Raw genomic sequence first — 16,488 nt, 5'->3', positions numbered from 1 at the left:
CTTCTGGTAGATGGTCATAACCCACAAGTCTCTGAATCTGTCTGCTGCTTTTGACAAGGAATGTAAAGATTAGTAGTTGGTACGGATGGGAAGACTGGATAAGCCATTGGGTCTTTACCATCATTTTCTCTCTTTCCCCATAACCACTAGCAATGGACAGTGATATAGTCAGTGTCCGTGCAGATGTCCTTGTCTTGGTATTAATGTCATAAATCCAGGTGTCACCATGGACCCAGGGAGTGGCTGAATCTGGTTAGATATTGGTACTGATGTAGCTGGTGCAAATACAACAGTCTGTGCTAGAAGCACATTCAGCATCTCCTGAATCTTTTTGGTTCCATCCCTCAGAAGCTGTTGATGACAATGGTATTTGAGTTGCAAAAAAAGAGGCGACATCTTCCTGGGTCACCTTGATTTCATCAGTGGATGGACCCTGGAAGGCTAAAGCAATTGCCTCAGACCTACTCAAAGGAGGGGTTTAGGGGTCTTCTCTTTGGGGATCCTTCAGAAGTGGCTAAAGTAAATGGGGAGGAGAGGTAGTGGATGAGCCTAGGGTGAACAGAGCAAAGCAGAGTACTCTACTCCCTAATCAGTCTGTAGGGCTAGGGAACAGAGTGGAGGGGGGAGGGGGAGAAGGACAGAGAAGCCCATTGCACAAAGTAGTATTATTTTTTTTCTTTCTTTTCTTTTTTTAAATATATTTTATTGAATATAATTGAAAATACAAAAATATATAGTTAAATTCAGGTATAAACAAGTCACAAAAGTATAATAGTAACAAGAACAGTACAAGTACTACAGAGAAAGGATGAGTACAGTGAATGCATATCTAGGATCAAAGTATAAATACTCTCAGTTAACAAAGTGGCTAATCTTTGTGAGTTATATACTAGATAAATAATTATCTAAAGTTTTCCATTTTAACAACTTACGAGATTTCTGGAAAGTACAACTTAAATCATTTTCATATTTCTTATACAATATAACCCAATTCTACCACATTTGAAAAGAAAGAGGTAAGTTATCCTTCCAATGATTAACAATGAGTTTAAGGCAACAGATATTAGAAAATCAAATAGAAATTTGTCCGATTCATCAGCTATTTCAGGTAGGATAATTGATCTCCATATAATAAGTTTCAAGGAGATAGTAGTTGGCATGTGAAGGAGATCAGATATATTACTCCAAACTTCGGACCAAAAAATTTGGAGATTGCTACATTCAAATAACATATGTGAAAGTGTACCAATTGCTTTGGAACATGAACAACATTGATCTGACGGAGACTGGCCACTGGCCCTTGCTTTTCCGGGAGTCCAAAGTGTACGATGATAAATGAAATATAAGGATTGTGTGATTGAAGCAGACATAGAAACTCTAGGGCTATGGATCCAAAATGAATTTCATGATTCTTCTGGTATTTGGTTGTTCAAATCTTTTTCCCATACTTGTTGAGTGGCCAGGCTATAGTTTATTTTATTTAATTGAAATGTCTTGTAGTAGATCGAAGTGCAATGAGATCAGTGAAGTCTTTTTTTTTAAGTCCAAGAATTTGATTGGTTTTAGAAAAAGACACACAATCTATCAATCAATAACATCAAGTAATAACATCAACTGTAACACAGAATTCAAACAAAAGAGAGAAATAATTTTTTTTTAAACAAGTTACCTAAAATTATAAGATTTCAGATAACTATCCACATGAGACCAAGTTTTAGCAATAACATGTCAGTGAAGAGTCTTTAAGATGAAAACTTTCACTGTACGTTCTTTAAGGAAGGATTTATGGTAATTAAGGAAATGGTTTATAGAATGTTCCAATTGTAGTAAGAGGAGGAATTCTGCATCTGGAAGGTTGTATTCAGTTTTAAGTTGAGCAAATGGTTTGTATTTATTATTTAGCAGTAATTGATCTATGAACCAGATGTTATGGGATTGCCAAATCGACCAATGAATGGTCAAATTGGCAATTAATATATCTGTGTTATTCCATAAGACAGAGTTATGAAACCCATTGGATTTCTTTAATAAAATCTTTTCTAATAATTGAAATGAAGCAAGAGTAGTTTTTAAAACCAAAGGTATTTTTGAGTAGGTGACATAAATGCTAGTTTATTCAATTGGATATTCGGAGATAAAGCTGTTTCCAATTTCAACCAAGTAGGTGTAGAAAATGAATGAGATGTATAAAACCATTGACTTCCTTGATTTAGAATGAATGCTGAGTAGTGCTGAACAAAGTCTGGGAAGTTTACCCCTCCAAGGTGTTTAGGGAGTTTTAGTATTCTAGCAGCTATGCAAGGAGATTGGTGTTGTCAGAGAAAGTCTGTTAGCAGTTTATCTAATTGTTTAAAGAAAGATGGTGGAAAAGAGAGGAGTTTACTTAAGAGGTAATTTACTCTGGAAGCGAGTGTCATTTTTATTGTCTCAAGTCGACCTCACCAACTGAGGAATAAGGGAGACCAATGTGATGTAGATGTTTTTAATGATTGAAGTAAATTTTCTATGTTTTTGTCAATATTTTTGTGTGTTGAACTTCAAAATAAAATGCCAAAGTATTTCACATGTGAGTGTTGACTTTTGAAGGGGAATTGAGATGAATGTTGATACTTTCACGAATGGGAAGACATTCTGTCTTATCCCAGTTAATTTTGTAACCAGAGATATAAGTGAATGATTCTATTGTTGATAATACATGTTTAATGGAAGGAATGGTGATATATAACATAAGGTCATCAGCATAAAGAGATAATTTAGTTTCTCTGTCTTTTAATCTAAAGCCTGCTATGTTAGGATTGGATCTAAGGGCTATGGCTAGTGGTTCAATTGCTAAATTGAAATGAAGAGGGGCGAGGGCAACCCTGTCTTGTACCTCTGGACATGGAGAAAGGGGCAGAGAGTTGATCATTAACATAAATCATAGCAGAAGGTTTTAAGTATAAGACCTTGATCATGTTAACAACGTGTGAACTAAAGCCAAACCACTGGAGGGTTTCAAATAAATATGACCATTCTACTCTGTTGAAAGGTTGGGACATTTGTTTTGAAAAGATAAAATGTTACAGAATAAGCGTGCATTGTCAGCTGTAGCTCTTTAACCATTTTGGTCTGGATGTATTATATAATGGAGTACTTTAACCAATCTGAAAGCTAGAATTTTTGCAAAAATTTTGCTGTCTAGATTATCAATGAGATTGGTCTGTAATTGGCAACAGAGGTAGAGTCTCTTCCAGATTTAGGAAGGACAATAATTTGGGCAAGAAGAAAGGTGCCTTCAACTTGTTGCGATGTTATTATATTGGTCAATAAGGATTGTAATAGTGAGAAGAGTTCTTTACAGAAACATTCATAGTATTCAACACTAAAGCCATCTGGCCCTGGTGCTGTATTCAGTGGTAGCACCTTGATTGCAGATTGAATTTCTGATACTGGTTTTGTGGATTCTGATTGTTTGGCTTGAGCTTCAGTGAGTGTCAGATGTGGAAGAGGTGTTAAAAAATTATTAATGTCTAGAGTTGAAGCAGTGTATTCTGAAGAGTATAAATGCTTATAAAATTGTTGAAACTGTTTTAAAATGTTTACATCATTCACTATGGGAGTGTTACTAGAGTGAAGTTTGATAGAAGTTACTTTGGATTTAAGCCTCCTTTCTTTGAGACAGTTTGCTAGATGGCGTCCAGCTTTATTTTGTTGTGAATAGTACCTGGAACTAATGTTGGCTATTTGGTTTTGTGCCAATTTACTGTAAATAGAGTTATATTGGTTACGGATTTTGTTAAGTTCCATAAATAAAGAAAAAAATTAAAAATTAAAAAAAAGGAAAAAATATCCTATATGCATTTTTTTCACTGTGGTATTCTGCAGTGCTACGATATCATTTTTGTGTAGGGATCTATATTGTTGGTAGCAACTAGAGGAAATGGAACCTGGAAGCGATTGATCGGTTTTCTATCCCGTCGGCCGCTGACCTCAAGCTTGCAAAACCGAAGAGGTACATGCCGGCTGCCTCTTCTGCAACTCCTCATACTTTAGAGTTAACGCCCCACTCCAAAAACCCGAACGAATGGACACACACGCCCATTGATCAGCTCAACCTCTACCAACTGCAGACTAGGCAGTGCCAGCGCCGCCACTTCCGCATCGGTTTGCTTGAAGGAGAAAAAAAAAAAAACCTCACCCAAGGAGATTTGAGTTGACCTCACCAAATTCTCCGACGCCAGCTTAAACGTTGCTTGCGCCTGCGTGGGTGCTGGGGGACCGCCCTCCACAGATGGAGCGGCGGCGGAGCGCAAACTTCCGGTGACGAATGGGAGGCTGGAGGTACGTTTCGTGCGTGGCCAGCTGCAAGGTTTGTTTCCCTCTGTTTAGTTTTTTTTTTTTTGCTTAGTCTTTCCCTATTGTCTGTGAAAAAGTGAAAACAGGTTCCGTGAATGCGGTATGTCTTCTGGTTCTCCGGGGCTGAAAGGTACTTGCGTTGTTGGGATACGTAAGCAGCAAGCGAATTCTCCAGCTGTTCCGGGTTTGCGAGGAAAAACCTGGCGTTTTGAAGTACGCAGGCGCAAAGAGCAGTGCTTAAACTGCCGCGACTCTGTTGCTCGGACATTCGCGGGTGTGCCCTCTTGCACCTCTGGGTACGTAATCTAACCCATTCTAATTATTGAAGTTGCCAGAAAGGTATTTTGAAAAGCTAACCTTTATAAATCTAATCAAAGGACTGGTGCATTTTTCTGGTGTTTCCCCCCTTCCTTTCTTTATAGCTCTCTTTGTTCTAGTGGAACGTATTTTATTTTTTTAATTTAACACACGGATATGAGCGAGGGATCTGCAGTTACACTTGTAAAGATTCTAAAAATAGTTTTACGTAGCTGCTTTTGTGGGAAGCAGAAAAGAACAGTTGAATGTACATTTTCTAGCGGTCCCAACATAGATAGTAGTTTGGTTGCAAGTAAACTTGTTCATTTTCGGCCATCTCAACATAATAGTTTGGTTGTAAGTAAACTTGTCCATTCTTATATAGAAACTGACATGAAGATGAGGCTTTTGTTGCCTTGAAAGAGCAGGTTCTAATGGAGCATCTTTTTGTTGGTCTTTGTCCAGAGAAATAACAAACAACAAATAATAAAAGGTGATTTCTTTTTATAGGGTTAGTTTAAAGGGGATGGAATTTCTCTCATGATGAAAGGCTGAAGAGAAAGAGCTCTTCATCTTGGAAAATAGACGGTTGAGGGGGATGTATGATTGAGGTCTATTAAATCCTGAGTGGTGTAGAATGGGTAAAAGTGAATATGTTTCACTCTTTCAAAAAGTACAAAGACTAGGGGGCACGATGAAATTACATTGAAATACTAGAAAATATTTTTTCACTCAAAGAATAGTTCCTGTGGAACTTGCAGCTGGAGGATGTGGTAACAACGGTTAACTATCTTTGTTTAAAGAAGGTTTGGACAAGTTCTGGAGGAAAAGTACATACTTTTATTGAGATGGGCACGGTGTGAGATGGGCACGGTGTGGGGGGGGGGGGGGGGGAGCCACTGCTTGCCTGCCTGCCCTTGGATTGGTAGCATGGCATGTTGCTACTAATTGGGTTTCTACCAAGTACTTGTGACTTGAATTGGCCACTGTTGAAGCAGGATACTGGGCTAGATGGACCATTGGTCTGACCCAGTATGGCGATTAGGTTTCTTGTCTAATTTTCTGGCGTTAATACTTCCTCAGATCCAAAACCAAATGAACAGATTTTGACATTGTCAGAAAATACAAGTGAATCATAAAATAAAGAGCAAGGAAGAGATGTAGAGGCTCATTTTTAAGGTGAGGATGTGGTAATCTGTGTAACTTTGTATGTCTATGTGCTTTGAAAATGAGCACCTTAATATGCAAGGAACCTGACCAAAAAAAAAAAAAAAACCTGCAATATTTTGTGCCTGGTACTGAGCTAATTTTAGCTTCAAATGTATTTTCTGGAAATCTTTTTGAATATAGTTACAGTATCTTGATCACAAGGGCATTAATGCAATAGTCTGGGTGTGAAAAGTTTCACCATGGAGGTACTGGCTTGCTGTAAAAACTCTGATTTTCTGTTGTGTAAGTTTATTCTTTAATTTATGACCTATTTAGAAGCATAGTATTTCTTCACATTTTCTGCATATGAGGATGAGTATGAATATGATCCTCTGGTGTTGAATGACTTCCATGTTGGTAACTGTAGGCCCAGTATGTTTTTGCCATTGTTTTATAGTATGTTATATACTTCAGGGATGCTTTCTGAATTGTAGTTTGCACCTTTTACTCTTTTTTTTGCTGTAGATTAGATAACTATTGGTGGAAGAGTATTTCTTTCAGTGACTCATCCTTCAGTAGTAGTAGCTGTATGTCATGTTTTTTCTCAATTTTCTTTTCAAGCTCTTTTGGTTGTAGGGCCAATCAAAGGAGGAGGGTTACTTTTATGCTTCACAGCACATAGAATGTTGGAAAAACATATGCAGATGGGATCAGTGTTCTTCTGTTTGTAGGCACAATAGCTTTCCAAACAAGAGTGTGTGTGTGTGTGTGTGACCTAGAGGGAAGGTGTAATCTGGAGTGATTTTCAAATATTTTGTTGGATTGGAAATAATCCCATAAAACCAAACATGAATCTATATTCAACCATTAGATGTCATTGCAGGCAGATATCAAAATATGGCTCTTAAAGTTTAACTTTAAATCAAATGGACTCAACCACTCAATCGATGAAATTTCTTCCAAATTCCCACTTAATGGTTGTGACACCGTGGTATTCAATATTTCCTTGTCATCAAGCAGATGAAGCCATTACGTATGGGTTGTGTCCATCAACCAGCAGGGGCGATAGAGAGCACTCAACTTTTCACAGTGCCTCATGGCCAGCCAGCTCCACTGCCTCTTCAGTATTCTCTATCTCCCCAAGCAGGGTGGCTGCAGCTTCTTCGAGCTCCATCAAAAATCTGCCTGGGGGTGGCTCCTGGCTTGCCAGTTGTTAGCTGGGGTGTTAGAGGCTATAGCACCTTCACTTTGAAGGCACATAGGTTAGCCCTTTCTCTGCCTTACCCATGCCCCCGTGGATGTGGATATATTAGCTTGCTTTTCCCTGTCCTTTCCCACTCAGTGGATGCAGGCACATTGGTTTGCCTTTCCCTGCCTTTCCCACTCATCTGAGCCTCTGGAGTTCTTATTACCTCTGCTTTCCTCACAGCGTTAAAAAAAAAAAAAAAGGAACAGAGGTTTTCCTTTGATTCTTCTAAGGGACCAGAGCTGTGATACTCGGTCCGGTGAGGGAAGAGTGTTTTCTAACTCCTCTGGGGTGGGCCCGCGATCGGGGCGTTTTTGGCGCGAAACTGCCATTTTGAATTTTCCCGCTGTTTTCGGCGATGGCTGCAGAGAATGTAAAGTGCTGTTCCCGGTGTGGCAAGCGCAAATCAGCAGCGGGGCTCTGTAAATCGTGCTGTACAGGTGTAAGAGCCGGCCCGAGCACGGCGAGTGATGATTCTTCCCGCTCAGAGCTGGCAGCGGACGCCAGTTTGAATTCTCCACATGGCGCGGCCTCCGTAGAGACGGAGAGCCCTGAGCCCGGGGGGGGGACCTCGAATTCAGGCTATTCAGGGAGCGGCTAGCCCCGGACGGGATCTGGGTGCCCAGGGTGAGTTTTTCTCCCCTGAAAAGAGCTCTCCCGCAAGGGTCGTCTGAGGCCCCTTCTATTGTCCCCCCCCCCCCCCCCCCCCCCGTGGTCGGGCTGTGAGGATTCGGAGAGTTCTGGCAGGCCTTCGTGGTCTGAGGAGCCAGAGTCAGGTGCAGAATTACCACAGGATCTGGATGATCCCTCCGCGGTGAGGATTTTCCACTGTGATGAGCTGCCAGCGCTTATTTCAGATGCCCTACAGGTCCTTTCTATTGAAGAGCCTGACAGTGGCACGGCCTCCTCTGTGAATCCTAGGATGGCTAGTACCAAAAAGCCTGCTCGAGCCTTTCCTTTGCATGACTCCATCCAAGAGCTTATTTCCGCTCAGTGGGCTGACCCCGAGGGACCTTTGAAAGTTTCCAGGGCTATGGGGCAATTATACCCTCTGCGTGAGGAGCATTTGGCTCGCTTTGCAATGCCTAAAGTAGATGCCCTAGTCACTGCAGTGACAAAGAGAACTACCCTCCCTGTGGAAGGAGGAGTTGCCCTGAAGGATATACAAGACCGTAGGCTGGAAGCAGCACTTAAACGGTCCTTTGAAATTGCAGGTCTTACTGTTCGGGCGACTGCATGCAGTTGTTATGCTGCTAGAGCCTGCCTGGTGTGGTTGCAACAGGCAGTGGAACAGCCCGGAGATGGAGCGGTGGTCCACTCCTCTTACAGACCTCGCTTCCGTGAAGCTAGAAGGTACCGCCTGGGGCGTTCTGCTGGGTTCACGTCTCGTGCCCGTTTTCAGCAGAGGGACTCGTTTCGCTCGGACAAACGTTCCACAGCCACTGGCTCAAGGCCTGGAGTTCAGGGGCAACCCTCTCAATGATGGTGCGCCGGCCCTCTCCTCGAGTCCTGTCATCGGAGGACGTCTTTCCCTCTTTGCTAAGGAGTGGGCCAACATTTCCTCAGATCAGTGGGTCTTGGACCTGATCAGAGACGGTTACAGAATAGAATTCAACGCCCCTGTAAGAGACGTGTTTGTGGAGTCCCGATGTGGTTCTGCCGCCAAACGGGCGGCGGTAGAGGAGACTTTACAAGGTTTGATTCAGATAGGGGCCGTGTCCCCGGTACCTCCCACCGAACACGGCTGCGGCCCCTACTCCATCTACTTTGTGGTGCCGCGAAAAGGTGGGTCTATTCGCCCTATTCTGGACTTAAAGGAATTAAACAAGTCCCTGAGATTGCGGCATTTCCACATGGAAAACCTGCGCTCCGTCATTGCGGCGGTACAGCCAGGAGAGTTTCTCACGTCTCTAGACCTGAAAGAAGCTTACTTGCACATACCAATTTGGCCCCCGCACCAGAAGTTTCTGAGGTTTGCAGTGTTGGGAAAACATTTCCATTTCCGGGCCTTGCCTTTTGGCCTCACCACAGCTCCCCGACCTTTTCGAAGGTAATGGTGGTAGTAGCTGCTTTGCTCAGGCGAGAAGGTATCAGGGTTCACCCGTACCTAGACGACTGGCTCATCAGAGCAGACTCTGTAACAGAGAGCTATCAAGCTACAGCCAGAGTGGTCTCAGTACTTCAGTCTCTAGGCTGGGTCGTCAATATGGCCAAAAGTCACCTGACCCCCTCGCAATCTCTAGAATATTTGGGGGCCAGGTTCGACACAGACTCGGGCTATGTATACCTACCTGAGCTAAGGCAGTGCAAGCTTGAGAATCAGGTCCGTCTGCTCCTGAGGATGCCACGCCCGCGAGCTTGGGACATTGTCCAGCTGCTGGGATCGATGACAGCCACATTGGAAGTGGTGCCCTGGGCGAGAGCGCACCTGAGACCTCTACAGTATTCCCTACTTCAAAGATGATCTCCAGTTTCTCAGGATTATCAATGCAGACTTTCTTGGCTCCCTGCGGCCCGACTCAGCATGGAGTGGTGGCTCTCAGACAGCATGCTGCGGCGAGGAATGCTGCTGGCGCTCCCCGATTGGTGTCTAGTAGTGACATGCCAGCCTGAAGGGCTGGGGCGCACATTGTAAGGGGAAGCATGCCCAGGGTCTATGGACACCCGAGGAGTCGAAGTGGTCCATCAACCGCCTGGAGTTGAAAGCGGTGTTTCAGGCACTTCTGGCCTTTCAAGTGACCCTGGAAGGATTGGCTGTCAGAGTGATGTCGGACAACAGCAGTGGCCTACATAAATCGACAAGGCGGCACTCAGTGCAGAGCACTGGCCGCGCAGGCCGAACAGATTTGCCACTGGGCCGAGCTGCATCTTCAGTTTCTGTCGGTAGCTCACATTGCAGGTCAGAGTGACGTGCAAGCCAATTATCTAAGCAGGCATCAGATCGATCCAGCAGAATGGGAACTAGCAGACGAAGTATTCCTGCAGATATGTGCCAAATGGGGCAAGCCCGTGATGGATCTTATGGCGACAAGTTCAAATGCCAAAGTCCCGTGCTTCTTCAGCAGATCCTCGCTCGGCAGGGTTGGATGCCTTGACTCAGCCCTGGCCTCTGGGCCTACTATACAGTGGGGGAAATAAGTATTTGATCCCTTGCTGATTTTGTAAGTTTGCCCACTGACAAAGACATGAGCAGCCCATAATTGAAGGGTAGGTTATTGGTAACAGTGAGAGATAGCACATCACAAATTAAATCCGGAAAATCACATTGTGGAAAGTATATGAATTTATTTGCATTCTGCAGAGGGAAATAAGTATTTGATCCCCCACCAACCAGTAAGAGATCTGGCCCCTACAGACCAGGTAGATGCTCCAAATCAACTCGTTACCTGCATGACAGACAGCTGTCGGCAATGGTCACCTGTATGAAAGACACCTGTCCACAGACTCAGTGAATCAGTCAGACTCTAACCTCTACAAAATGGCCAAGAGCAAGGAGCTGTCTAAGGATGTCAGGGACAAGATCATACACCTGCACAAGGCTGGAATGGGCTACAAAACCATCAGTAAGACGCTGGGCGAGAAGGAGACAACTGTTGGTGCCATAGTAAGAAAATGGAAGAAGTACAAAATGACTGTCAATCGACAAAGATCTGGGGCTCCACGCAAAATCTCACCTCGTGGGGTATCCTTGATCATGAGGAAGGTTAGAAATCAGCCTACAACTACAAGGGGGGAACTTGTCAATGATCTCAAGGCAGCTGGGACCACTGTCACCACGAAAACCATTGGTAACACATTACGACATAACGGATTGCAATCCTGCAGTGCCCGCAAGGTCCCCCTGCTCCGGAAGGCACATGTGACGGCCCGTCTGAAGTTTGCCAGTGAACACCTGGATGATGCCGAGAGTGATTGGGAGAAGGTGCTGTGGTCAGATGAGACAAAAATTGAGCTCTTTGGCATGAACTCAACTCGCCGTGTTTGGAGGAAGAGAAATGCTGCCTATGACCCAAAGAACACCGTCCCCACAGTCAAGCATGGAGGTGGAAATGTTATGTTTTGGGGGTGTTTCTCTGCTAAGGGCACAGGACTACTTCACCGCATCAATGGGAGAATGGATGGGGCCATGTACCGTACAATTCTGAGTGACAACCTCCTTCCCTCCGCCAGGGCCTTAAAAATGGGTCGTGGCTGGGTCTTCCAGCACGACAATGACCCAAAACATACAGCCAAGGCAACAAAGGAGTGGCTCAGGAAGAAGCACATTAGGGTCATGGAGTGGCCTAGCCAGTCACCAGACCTTAATCCCATTGAAAACTTATGGAGGGAGCTGAAGCTGCGAGTTGCCAAGCGACAGCCCAGAACTCTTAATGATTTAGAGATGATCTGCAAAGAGGAGTGGACCAAAATTCCTCCTGACATGTGTGCAAACCTCATCATCAACTACAGAAGACGTCTGACCGCTGTGCTTGCCAACAAGGGTTTTGCCACCAAGTATTAGGTCTTGTTTGCCAGAGGGATTAAATACTTATTTCCCTCTGCAGAATGCAAATAAATTCATATACTTTCCACAATGTGATTTTCCGGATTTAATTTGTGATGTGCTATCTCTCACTGTTACCAATAACCTACCCTTCAATTATGGGCTGCTCATGTCTTTGTCAGTGGGCAAACTTACAAAATCAGCAAGGGATCAAATACTTATTTCCCCCACTGTATGTGTTCCCTCCGTGGCCCTTGATAGGGCGCGTGCTCCTGCGGATTCGGCTGCACCCAGGAGAAGTGGTCCTTATCGCCCCGGATTGTCCCAGGAGGCCTTGGTATGCGGAACTCCAACAGATGCTAGTGGAGGCTCCCCTTCCTTTACCTCTGGTACCGAATCTGTTGTCACAGGGCCCGGTAGCCATGGAGGACGCATGCCGCTTTGGTCTTATGGCATGGCGATTGAGAGGGCGCAATTGAGGGACAAAGGCTATTCAAACAGTCATTTCCACTCTCCTGCAGACCTGCAAGTGTTCCACCTCCGTGGCTTATGCCAGGATTTGGCACCAGTTTGAGTCTTGGTGTGCTTCAAAAGCGATCACACCCATGCGGGCTCCTGTCTCGCCGATTCTGGACTTTTTGCAGGATGGTGTACAAATAGGCTTGGCCTATAATTCCCTGCGGGTGCAAGTGGCAGTGTTGGCCTCCCTTCGTGGTAAGGGTGAAGACGTGTCTTTAGCTGCTCATCCAGATGTGGCACGGTTTCTTAGTGGGGTGCTTCGGCTCCGGCCTTCCGTGCGAGCACCCTGTCCAGCTTGGAACCTGGGGTTAGTTTTGAAGGCCCTGCAGGCTTCTCATTTTGAGCCGCTTCGGCGAGCATCGGAGAAATATTTGACACTAAAGGCCGTTTTTCTTGTGGCCATTACTTCGGCGAGACGGGTGTCGGAGCTGCAGGCGCTGTCCTGTAGAGACCCATTTCTGCAATTCTCAGAGTCCGGGGTCACGGTTCGGACCGTGCCTTCCTTCATGCCTAAGGTGGCCTCTCCCTGGCTGCTTATCCGGATGTGGCACGGTTTCTTAGAGGGGTGCTTCAGCTCCGTCCTCCCGTGCGGGCTCCATGTCCGGCCTGGAACCTGGGGTTAGTTTTAAAGGCCCTTCAGTATTCACACTTCGAGCCGCTAAGGCGAGCTTCAGAGAAGGATGTGACCCTAAAGATGGTCTTTTTGGTGGCCATTAATTCAGCGAGACGGGTGTCTGAGCTCCAGGTGCTGTCCTGTCGAGACCCATTTCTGCAGTTCTCAGAGTCCGGGGTTATGGTACGTACGGGGCCTTCCTTCCTGCCTAAGGTGGTTTCAGCGTTTCACCTAAACCAGCCTATTTTCTTGCCCTCCTTGGATAAGGAGGAGTTTCCAGAATCTTTTGGGCAGTTGCACCTGTTCGATGTGCGCAGGACTCTGCTGCAGTATCTGCGAGTTACTATCTCTTTCAGGATCTATGATCATATGTTTGTTTTGCTATCAGGTCCTCGCAGAGGGTCTCCAGCGTCTAAAGCCACTATTGCCCGCTGGCTCAAAGAAACTAGCTTTTCAGCTTATCTGTTTGCCGGCCGGTCTCCGCCTGTAGCCTTTAAGGCGCATTCTACCAGAGCGATTTCTTCCTCTTGGGCTGAAACTGGAGCACTGTCTCGTCAAGAGATATGCAGTGCAGCAACATGGGCTTCTAAGCTCTCTCTTGCCCGACATTACAGGCTGGATGTGGCTGCTAGGAGGGATGCGCGTTTTGGAGCACAAGTGCTAGCGCGTGGTGTGACCTGTTCCCACCCTATATAGGAATTGCTTTGTTACATCCCATACGTAATGGCTTCATCTGCTTGATGACAAGGAAGGGAAAATTAGGTTCTTACCTTGGTAATTTTCTTTCCTTTAGTCATAGCAGATGAAGCCATGAGCCCTCCCTTTATGATTGTCTGTATGCTGTGAATCTGTTTCAGGTTCTGTTCTTGTTTCCTGAAGTTCCTTCCTTAGGAGAAAGTTGGAAAACAGTCTTCAGGATTCATGTTCACTTATAGGAGGATGAGTCCATTCCCTCCAGTTTATGTTTTGGAGGATGAGTTTATTCCCTCCAGGAGGTTGCGTGTATCCCCTCCAGTTATACAATAAGGAGGACGAGTTTATTCCCTCCAGGAGGATGTGTTCATTCCCTCCTTTTTTGGAGTTTTTGCCCTTGTTAAGGGGCCATTGTTCGCTGTGAGGAAAGTTCATGTTATTCCCATTGCGGTTTGCCATACTGCTTTGGAAGCTTCAAATACTGAAGAAGCAGTGGAGCTGGCTGGCCATGAGCCACTGTGAAAAGTTGAGTGCTCTCTATCTCCCCCTACTGGTTGATGGACACAACCCATACGTAATGGCTTCATCTGCTATGACTAAAGGAAAGAAAATTACCAAGGTAAGAACCTAATTTTCCCTTATTTACTTATAATTTGACATTATTTATAATCTGATACTATATAAGTTTCAATAAGATGTTTGTTAGTATGCCATCTAAGTTATTTTTGTCTTTCTAGTTTTTATATTGAATTTTCCTTTAAGTTATGGTTTGATATTTTTTTAATTTGGTGTTATCTTTTTATTATCCTATTGTTATTTTACTGCCATTTGTCTCTTTCCTTCCAGGTGTTGTATTGTTTTCATGATATGGTTCTATATACTAATACATTGCTATGAATTTGTATAATGTGATTTTATTTATTTTTTTCAAATATCAGTGTTTTTAATTTGTTTTTATGATATGCTTTTTTATATATTAATATATTGATACACGTTTTTAATGGTTTTTAAAATACATGGGTTTCTAATTTGATTTTATTATTATTGTTACCATAGAGCCCCTGACACAGCCCTAGTGGGCGAAACATAGTCTGTGTCGGGCAATGACTAGAATAAAGTTTTGAACCATATCATTGACTGATGTGCAGTGTTTGTTTCCATGAGGGCAGTGACATCCTTATATTGATCCTCTGCCTTTCTCATGGAAGAGGTGAGCAGTCTGTTTTCACAGTCAGTGCGCATTTGACATTTGTCTGCGACACTATTCCTTGCTAGTATGGCCCAGCCGTACCTTTAGTTTTGGGCTCTGTATGACACTTATGCTCTAATGGGGGGGTCATGATTGTCCTATTCCCTGGGCATCTTGTCGTTGTCTCCAACTGTAAATGAGTGTGGCGGTTTATTTTATAAGGTCTTCTGAAGCCTTCTCGGATCTATTATTTTTGGGTCACTCCCACCCTAATGGGGATACTGCTTTTGCTACATCCCATTGGTCTGGACTGGTCTGGTATGGATAACAAGGAAGGGAAAATTGTCTTACCTCATAATTTTTTTCCTTTTAATCCTACCACACCTGTCCAAGTGCCATCCCATTCTGGTTTCTTCCAGTTTCCATTGCCTTTTTAGGTCTCATCCCCTGGAACTGTGTGATGTTCCTGTTGGTGGCACAGAGGTGACAAAATTTTCATGTCAAGATCTATCTTCTACCTCCAAGGTACCATGCTGCGTCAGTTACATATGTCTCATGCTCCATGGCACACCTTGAACCACTTCCCCTGATTCAGTGGAATGTCTGGATGTCGGTGAGCGGTGGCCATGTTACAGGTAGTGCCTTATGCCGTATCCCCTGGACCAGTGGTCTCTATGGAGCTACTTGGTATGTTACACCTGTACACAAGTGGCTTCTATGTCTTTATACATTTTGATGTTTTCATTGTAGATGTTAGAAGCATGATTGCTTGGCTATTCAGAATACTGAATATTCCAGGCTGCATGATACCCTTAAGGAGCGAATTACTTGGAACTCTTTTCACTGTCTCCTTCTGTTAGTTGATGGACACAACCTATTGGTCTGGACTGGTTTGGTAGGATTAAAGGAAAGAAAATGCTCTGACTTTCTTAAATACTAGTAAGGCCCATTTCCGAAGAGCACGAAACTAGCGCTAGCAAGGTTTTCCTTTTCCTTCCTGTCATCTTAGTTGCAGCTTTCTGCCCCCCCCCCCCCCCACCTTCCAGGCGCAAGTTGTTTGGGTCATTCAGTCCGCCGTGACAGGTTTTTGTTTTTTTTTGCTGTTGGCGATTCTCTGCGGCTTGTGGCTTCCCCGGCCCGCCGTCGATGTCATCGCGTTGCGTGACTGCCTTCCCCGCCCCGGCGTAGAGGATCAGGTTTTTGGTTTTTTTGTTAGCGATTCTCTGAGGCTTCTGCATTCCCTGCCCCACTGGTGACGTGATCGCGTTGTTCCCGCCCCGCTGTCGATGTGGCGCCAAACGTCGTCATGACATTGTGATGCGAGGGCAGGGCATACATCGTTGAGGGTGGGCAGGGGGACATCTCGTTTCCTGGAATGTGCTCCGCCCTCCTCGTGATGACGTTCTGAGGGGAGGGCGGTGCACAGGACACCTCACACTTCGTTTTTGAGCTATGGGCAAAACGGATATCTCTGGTTTGGAGGCTTCATTTAGAACGTTGGGGTTGCGAATTATGTTCGGAAGGGGCGTGGCTGAGGGCGGGTTTATGAGTGAGAGTGAGTGAGCTGAGAGCCTAGCCTTCAGTGTTTCCCTCCCACAGAGTGAGCTTCAGAATGTTTCCAGGTGAGAATTATTATTATAGATAATAAAATATATTTTTTGAAAAACTGTGAAATTTAGCAAAAGATTTGTGAGAGAGAGTTCATGGTTTCTGGATCTGCTATTTTTACCTCTTGGCATAACTAAAACTGATGCATCTTGTAGTTGGACTTACTACAGTTCTGATGATCAGGGAAACTGACTGAGTGTTCCTATTTTTACCTATTCATGAGACTGGCAAATCACACTACATACCTATCTACAATGTCGGGCACCTTCATTGTTGACCACAGTATGTAAATACTTAGAATAGTATTTGGTTACAGACTTCATGAATTTCTTATAAAGCTGTAAGATGAGTATGGT

At 44.4% G+C, this 16,488-nt stretch overlaps 1 protein-coding gene across 2 annotated transcripts in view; it reads left to right on the top strand.

The window, feature by feature from the left end:
- The first annotated feature begins 4,309 nt into the window (after positions 1-4,309).
- LOC115463176 (polypyrimidine tract-binding protein 3-like) overlaps positions 4,310-16,488 on the top strand; it is a 224,109-nt gene continuing 211,930 nt past the window's right edge. Inside the window, exon 1 of one of the 2 annotated variants that reach the window (XM_030193442.1) lies at positions 4,310-4,348. The gene's annotated coding sequence lies outside the window, so the exon portion shown is untranslated. Of the gene's footprint in view, positions 4,632-16,488 lie in introns of both variants that reach the window. The other variant, XM_030193441.1, reaches the window with a different exon arrangement.

This window comes from Microcaecilia unicolor, chromosome 2 (genome assembly GCF_901765095.1).
Source record: "Microcaecilia unicolor chromosome 2, aMicUni1.1, whole genome shotgun sequence".
NCBI lineage: Eukaryota > Metazoa > Chordata > Amphibia > Gymnophiona > Siphonopidae > Microcaecilia > Microcaecilia unicolor.
Note: the sequence above shows the minus strand (reverse complement) of the source record. Positions and strands in the feature narration are given on the sequence as shown.